The following is a 7,404-nucleotide window of genomic DNA, read 5'->3' on the forward strand; positions in this document are numbered from 1 at the left end:
CCTCCAAAATCCGTCTTTTTTTTTTTTTTTTTTTTTTTTGCATTCCCCCCAGCTCTGGGGTTGTTCAGGGTCTGGCTCATGTGTGTGTGTGTGTGATCTGGGGATCTGAAGGCAGTCCTTCATCTTTCATAGCAAGCAAGCCCCCTCTGCAGAGAGTGGTCCACATAGCTCCACTGTTGGTCCTCAGCCCTGCTCTAGGCTCTGGCTCTCCACACCCTCACCACACTCTTTCCATTTCCAGAGTTCCAACCCTCCTGGTCTACGTGCGTTAGAAAACCTTTGCAGCTGTTAGCAGAGTCACAACTTTTAATTTTGTAGTAACTGACAATTCTCAATGATCCAACTTGTTTATTAGCCAGTAATCCATTTTTGTAGATATTTCTGGGTAATGTCAGTAAAGCTAATTTTAAAGGATTTCTCCAGTGAGCACTCAGAGACAAATTACACATGGAATTGTTTCTCAGATTAGTGTCTCTCTAGGAGTAAAAATATATAACCCAATTTTTGCTCTTACTTTCTTTTTATTAACACCATAGGAGATAGGAAAGCCCGTTTTTCCTACTGCCACACACTCAACACAACCCTTCTGACAATTAATTCTCCATCACACAGCAACTAGGTGTGCTATAATTTCATTCCTTTAAACTGCTCTGCCTGGAGACAGTGCCAGATCCCATTGTCAGGGTCGGCCAGCAAGACTCCTCCACTCACCAGGTGCCAAGTAAAGCCCCAGGTGGATGTGCTTCTGACCTTCCTGCTCTTAAACCTAGGGTCCCACAGGTTTCCCTCCCAGGGTTGATGGAATTTGCCAGGGGCTCTGATTACCCAGTTACTACAAAAGATACCAATGAATGACCAAACAAACACAAAGTGCAAGGCTTCCATTCCCTCCCAAGTACAACTTCAAGTGTCCAACTCTCTGGACGGTCTCCAACCCTAGTACCCTTGGGCCTTTACAGAGACTTCAGTACCTGGCATAGCACACTGAAACATCACTAGCACTGGCGACTAGGCCCTTCGCCTTCCTCCTCTACCCAGCATCACCTGCCTGGTGGGCAGCCCCTCCCCTAAAGTCCTTGGCCATTGGTCTCCTCATCAGCATCTCAGAATCACTACTGCTCAGGTACCTCCTGTGCCTGGTATGTGGGGTGGGGCAGAGACAACTGTGCATTTCTTCTTTTGTCCCAGTGTCACCCAGGCACCCAAGGACCCTGCGTCAGCAACCCCAGTCATGCTCTTATTGCTTTTGTCTTCACGTAGACTGGTGCTCCCTAAACACGATGAGATTTGGGAAACAAGTTTTTATTAGAGACTGTAATTTGAAACACCATTGAATTAAGTTTTTCTTTAATATGTTGAGTAACTTTATCATTTTTCTCTTCATTCACTTTCAGATAATGGTTTTCAGTGAGTTCCCACGTGGATTTTTGTAAGAGCACAAGAGTAATGAAATATTTGAAGTACTTGTTCCTGCGAATCATGAACAGTGACACAGATTCTACCTCTGTCAACCTTTATTTAAATCAGTGGATATTTATGTAAAAATGTTTAGTTTAGAAGAGCCCTACATATATATTTTCATATATGTGAAAAACAAAATGTGTATTAATAATAGTGCTTAACTGATGTGATATGTGTATTTTTATTATTCACAACTAAAATTACTCCTTAAAATGTATTTATACTGTGAATTAATTTAATATACTCATATTATGCTTTAATAATCTGTTTCTTATTGAGCCATAATATATGCATGTAAATATTCTTCCCTTATTTGGATGTGCTTGGTTTTCATACCTGTGTGTATAGCCTGTAGCATGTTCAGCTAAGAGAATGGTCCATTTGATGCTTTTCTCTTAGGTAGCATCAGTCCACATTTGCTGTCTGTCATCCAGGGGAATATATTTAAATATAGTCTTAATAGCACAACTCTATTTTTTTAATAAAAGAAAGAGTTTATTTGAACTTACGGTTCCAGAGGAATAGAGTCCATCAGGGAAGTGTCAGGCAAAGCGGGAGGAACAGGAAACTGGGTGATCACATCTTTACCACAGCACAAAGAAGAAAGCAAACAGGAAGTAGGGAGAAACTGTACTCTAAAAGCCCTTCCCCCAGGAACATAATTGCTCTGGTAAGTCTGTTCCTCCTAAACCTCCCCAAAGTGTTGAAGTATCTCAGCCTCTGGGGTACATTTCTCATTCAAACCATCATGTTTTGTAAAGCCAAAAATTTAACTGCTAACATTTCTCTTTTTCCTGAGATGTTTTTGTTATTTCTGAAGGTTCAGATTTACTGGAGATCAATAAGTTCAGCTACTTGCTTGAAAATCATTTATATTACCATCAACTTTGAAGAACATTACCCTGGATGTAGAATCCTAGTCTGTAGGACATTTCCTCCATCGAGCCTTTTAAAGAAATAACTTTGTTATGTACTTAGTGACCCCACTGGCAGAACTCTCGATAAAGTAGTTATTGCCATGTGTAATTAATTATTCCAATCTGGAAGAACTATGGTGGAAAAAATACATTTATCTATGACAGACCTTATTATCTTGGCTCTTCACATGGTACAATATTTTATTAGAATTAAGTTAAAATATATTCAAAGTTTTGTTAAATAATAAAATGGAAATTTGGGGGCATTTTTAACTAAATTCCTCAACATACTAGTCTAAATTTTCAGAATATGAACATATATAATGTAAATGTAGAAAAATATTTTTGCTAAAAGTCCAATGTGTGTCTGATAATACCTATATGTGGCCTGTAACCATGTGTAATGTAACCCAGTCTTTACGAATAGTATGTAAACACCATTCCTATGGCATATAAACTGAAAACAGCTCCTTAGAAATTCACTTTCAAGGTTGTCATTTTAAAGAATTTAGGTTTATGCAAACGATAAGGAAAGAGCAGAAGTCCAAAATAGAGTGTAAGCTACAAATACTAATCGTGTTTCAACTGCGCACCTGTGAAGAAAACCCTTTTCAAACTCAATTTCATTATGACCGAGAAAGAATGTCAGAGTCAGCATAGACAGTGAGAGATCAACCACGAACAACATGTTTGTTTCTTCTTGGGTCACTAAAGTGGGTTTTGTGTTCGTGTCAGAAGAGGCAGATAGTGTTCTTGTGTAGCTAGTGCCTGGGCGTTCAGGACATGCCCCTGGCAATTGTTTACTTCGTGTTTGAGTGCAGGACAACTTACACTCCACCGTCTTTGGGGTTTTATCCATTCTGTCTCCTTTGAGTAAATTCATGTTTTATAGCAAAATGCCAAAGGGTGGGGCATGTGCAGTGTCGGTGGAAAATCTTTCAGTAAATACACATAAAAAAAATTTGTCCCCACCCTTTCCCCCAAATCAGCAGCAAGACACACTTCGTTAGTGTTCATTTTTAATGTTTTCTGTAATTATAAATGTGTCATTCTCATAATTGTTATTTTATAACCATCATGCTACAGGTTTTGAAAAAATGATTTTAATTTAAAGTACCGTGTTTTTTATAGATATTTATACTTTTGTTTCAAATAATTTTAAATCATGGAACCTGACTATAGATTTAGCAATAAACATACCTATCAGTTTGCCTTCTCTTTCTTTCCAATATGTTTTATAATTTTGTGTTAGTAATATTCTTAATTCTAAAATTAAGTAGAATTTACTCAAATCGGACTTCATCATGATGGAGCTTGGGAAAATCCTTCAATTAGGTACCAGCCACCTTTTAAAATAACTCATTCATTTCCAGTTAATTCAAAATATAAGTTCCTATTAGGTACACTGTGAGAAAAATGCATTAAGGTGTGTTTATATTACAGAGTCTCCTCACTAAATACTTTTTATGGGAAGTTGCCTTACTCTGTGACATCTTCTCACCTCATTGCAATTTATCACACACCCATACCTTCTCCCGCATTTAGAAGAGTCTGCCCATGGCTGTTGCTCTCCCGCTGGCGCTAGTTAGCATCAGTCTTTTTATGTCAGGGTCTTTGGGATCTGCACATTGTAGTTACCTGAAGGTCTTCAAGGAAAACCTACACATGAACACACACTCGACAACAAATAAAGAGAATTTCCACGATGGGGCACAGTCTTGCGCTTGACCGGGTTTGCAGGACTAAGCATGGACGACAGTGATTGGTCAGCCCCATAACAGTCACGCTCCTGTTGTATCTGTGGGCACATCATGCCTGGTTGAGTAAGACCACTGATGACAATCCTCCTTCAAGAGCCTGTGTAGACAGCACTTTCCACTGTAGCCCATAGAATTTCGGCATGTTCTTTTCTCCTTTCCATTTACTTCCAGGATGTTCTTCTCTTACCTTGTTGACTTTGTGCACGTCATTTCTCTTGCTGCTCACTTGTGGTGTTATTCCATTATAATCAGCTGTAATTTAAGGACTTACTTTAATTTCCTGTATCTATGAAGATTTGCCTTGTGCCCTACTATATGATCTATTTTAGAAAGGTCCATGGCTTGATCAACCTGTTCCTGAAGCCTCAGTTTCCTGGACTAGTCAGTGATAGTGGTGGGGCCCAACCTGCTTTTGGAAGCAGCTCTACTTCCCTTCCTCCCGTCTGGAGCTGAGCCGCTGCAACTTGTTCTTACTTTACTGGCAAAAATACTCAGTGTGCTGAAAGGAGATCTGAAGAAGCAGATGAATTCAGTGCAGAAGCTGGAGAACAAAGTCTCCATATAATGTCAGAAGATGGTAAAAGAGGAAGCGGGAGATTCAGCAGTGTAGACGATGTGGTTTGGATGTAATTGGCCCCCATAATCTCATAGGGATTCAGAGGTGGCGCTATTCAGAGGTGGTGCTTTATTGGAGTAGGTACAACCTTGTTGGAGGAAGTGTGTCACTGAGGGAATGGACTCAGGTCTCCTGTGCTCAAGCTCAGTGCGATACACAGACCACTTCCTGTTGCCTTCTGGTGAAGATGTACCAGCACCATGTCTGCCCACATTCCACATGCTTTCCACCGTGATGATAATAGACCAAGCCTCTGAAACTGAGCCACCCCAATTCAGCATTTTCCTTTAAGAGTCTCCGTGATTAGGGTGTCTCTTCACAGCACCTTGTTATTCTCAGCAAAAGAAATCCGAATGAAGAAGTAAAAGCAACACAAAAGAAAATTGTAGCAAATTAAAAATACAAGTATGAGTACATGTTTAGACCTCTGGGATACAGTCAAAAGACCAAACCTAGGAATCAGTGAGACTACAAGAAGGAGCTGAGTTAAACAATAAAGGCTTGGAGAATCTGTTAGTGTCTGTAAAAATATAGAAGAAAACATAGAGGGAATAAACAGGAAGGTGTCCTGCTTGAAGCCTTAGCTAGGTCAACAAGACAAACAGGATACACATAGGAAGTGACGTCAAATCCCTACTTCCAAACTAAATAATTCTATCCTTAGAAGCCCTGAAGACTCCAGAGAACCTAGTTCTGAGAACACTTTGAGCAAAGCAGCCGAGCACAGAACTAACATACAGAGCCAGTGGCTTTGCGGTCCTGCTTTTATTACTTGATGATATTCCTATCCTACTTTGAAGAGAGATGGGTGAGTGGGCCCCATGAGTGCCAACCAGGCCAAGGTATCTGGAGGTATTAGAGGAAACTGAAAATATGTAAACAAACCACAAATATTCAACACCCCAAACCAAAATCAACCACCAATAAATAGGCTAGGGAACTGAATAGGTAGTTCGCCAAAGAGGAAGTATAAATAGCAACACACACTTGAAAACTGCTCAGCATCCTTGGCCATCAAGGAAATAGGAAGTTAGCACTGCCTTGAGACTCCAGCTTGCCCCAGTTAGCACAACTGCCAAGAAAACATGGCAATACTGCGGAGAAGGGGAAGAGACAACTCCTTACACACCGCTGGTGGGATGTTAGCTTGTACAGCTACAATGGACATCAGTGTGGAGCTTCTCAAAAACTAAAATGAGAGAGCATCTGGTCCAGCTGTGCTCCTGGGCATTTACCTGAAGGACTCCTCGTCAGTTCGCCACAGAATGTACATCCACGTTTATGGCTGCATGACTGGCAATAGGCAGGATGTGGAACTAACCTAGATGTCCATCAGCAGATTAGCCAATAATGAAAGTGTGGTGTATATATACAATGACCATAAACAAAGATGACATCATAGGTGAAAAGATTGGGTCGATCTTTTTTAAAAAGCATATTAAACAGTGAGACTCAAAGAATTGCATGTTTTCTTTGTATCTACATTTAAAACGACATTTCTGTGTGTGTGTGTGTGTGTGTGTGTGTGTGTGTGTGTGTGTGTGTGTGTCTGAGCTACGGTGGGACTCAGAGTTGGGAAAAGAGGGAGAAATAGAATGCATGTGACACAAAAGCAGAAAGAGAAATTATCGGGGTTTTAAGAAAGGTGGGGTGGTGCTGACACATGCCTTTATTTCTGGAATTCTGGAGGTAGAGGCAGGCAGATCTCTGAGTATGAGGTCAGTCTGGTCTATAGATGGAGTTCCAGGACACCCAGGGCTTCACAGAGAAAGAAACCCTGTCTCAAAACACCAAAACCAAAACAACAAAAATTATCCAAAAAAAAAAAAAAAACAGTTTAGTAAGTCGCCACAAATTAGAACCTCCAATATCTGTTTCTTCTAAGTCATGCTCGCTGCCAGCATGGAAATTATTGGTCCTGTTTTGGGCACTGGGGCCTTTGATTCATTATGGAGCACATGTTAGGTTGGCTCTCTGCATCTTTTGTCACAGAAGAAATTTGCTTTGTTTGGTATTTAATAAGAAGACTAACTTAATTTTGGTGTCTTTATATTCGTAGCAACAAAAGGACGGTGAAACTGATTTCCAAGGCTTCCGTTGAAATAGCCAAACAATATGAAGTTAAGTCTTACTGTTTCCGATTAACTCACATCAGGAAAAGATGATTCTCCTTAAGGTATCAAAGTCAATATTCAATTTTATTATGAGTAGGGACAATGATGATCAATATCTCTGTGTTCAGATGCACTGAAACTCAACAATGCAATTTAGCTTTTCTATCTCTGGAGGGACATCTTTCCACTTGTAAGACTCGGGAGTCCCAGATCCATTAGCACCGTGGGGGGGTGAAACCCCTCAAAGGTCTAGGTCACGAGTTAGTGACTAGTTCATGCAAGTATCCTGGACCTGACTTGGCGTCCCGATGGGGTGGTCACTGATCTTGGCGTCTTGCCCCTTGCAAGGTGCACCTCGACCCTTGCCCTCAGTCCCCGGTCTGACCGTTCCCGCAGCGGAGAGGCTAATGGTACTTCCCGCACGGTGCCCTGGACTAACTCCTGGTTTCGGGTCGGTGCGGAACCTTCCGCAGCGCGCCATTCGAGCTCGGCGGGCTGCTCGGCGGGCGGCACGGCGGTCCCCGGGCGGGGCGGGC

The 7,404-nt window shown here is 41.3% G+C and overlaps 1 protein-coding gene across 1 annotated transcript in view; it reads left to right on the forward strand.

Moving 5' to 3' along the window:
- The window catches only part of Cep135 (centrosomal protein 135), a 58,664-nt gene extending 55,075 nt beyond the window's left edge, over nt 1-3,589 (forward strand). Inside the window, exon 26 of the mRNA XM_005359374.3 lies at nt 1,395-3,589. The gene's annotated coding sequence lies outside the window, so the exon portion shown is untranslated. The remainder of the gene's footprint in view (nt 1-1,394) is intronic.
- The last annotated feature ends 3,815 nt before the right edge of the window (nt 3,590-7,404 follow it).

The sequence above is a fragment of the Microtus ochrogaster genome, linkage group LG1 (assembly GCF_000317375.1).
Source record: "Microtus ochrogaster isolate Prairie Vole_2 linkage group LG1, MicOch1.0, whole genome shotgun sequence".
NCBI lineage: Eukaryota > Metazoa > Chordata > Mammalia > Rodentia > Cricetidae > Microtus > Microtus ochrogaster.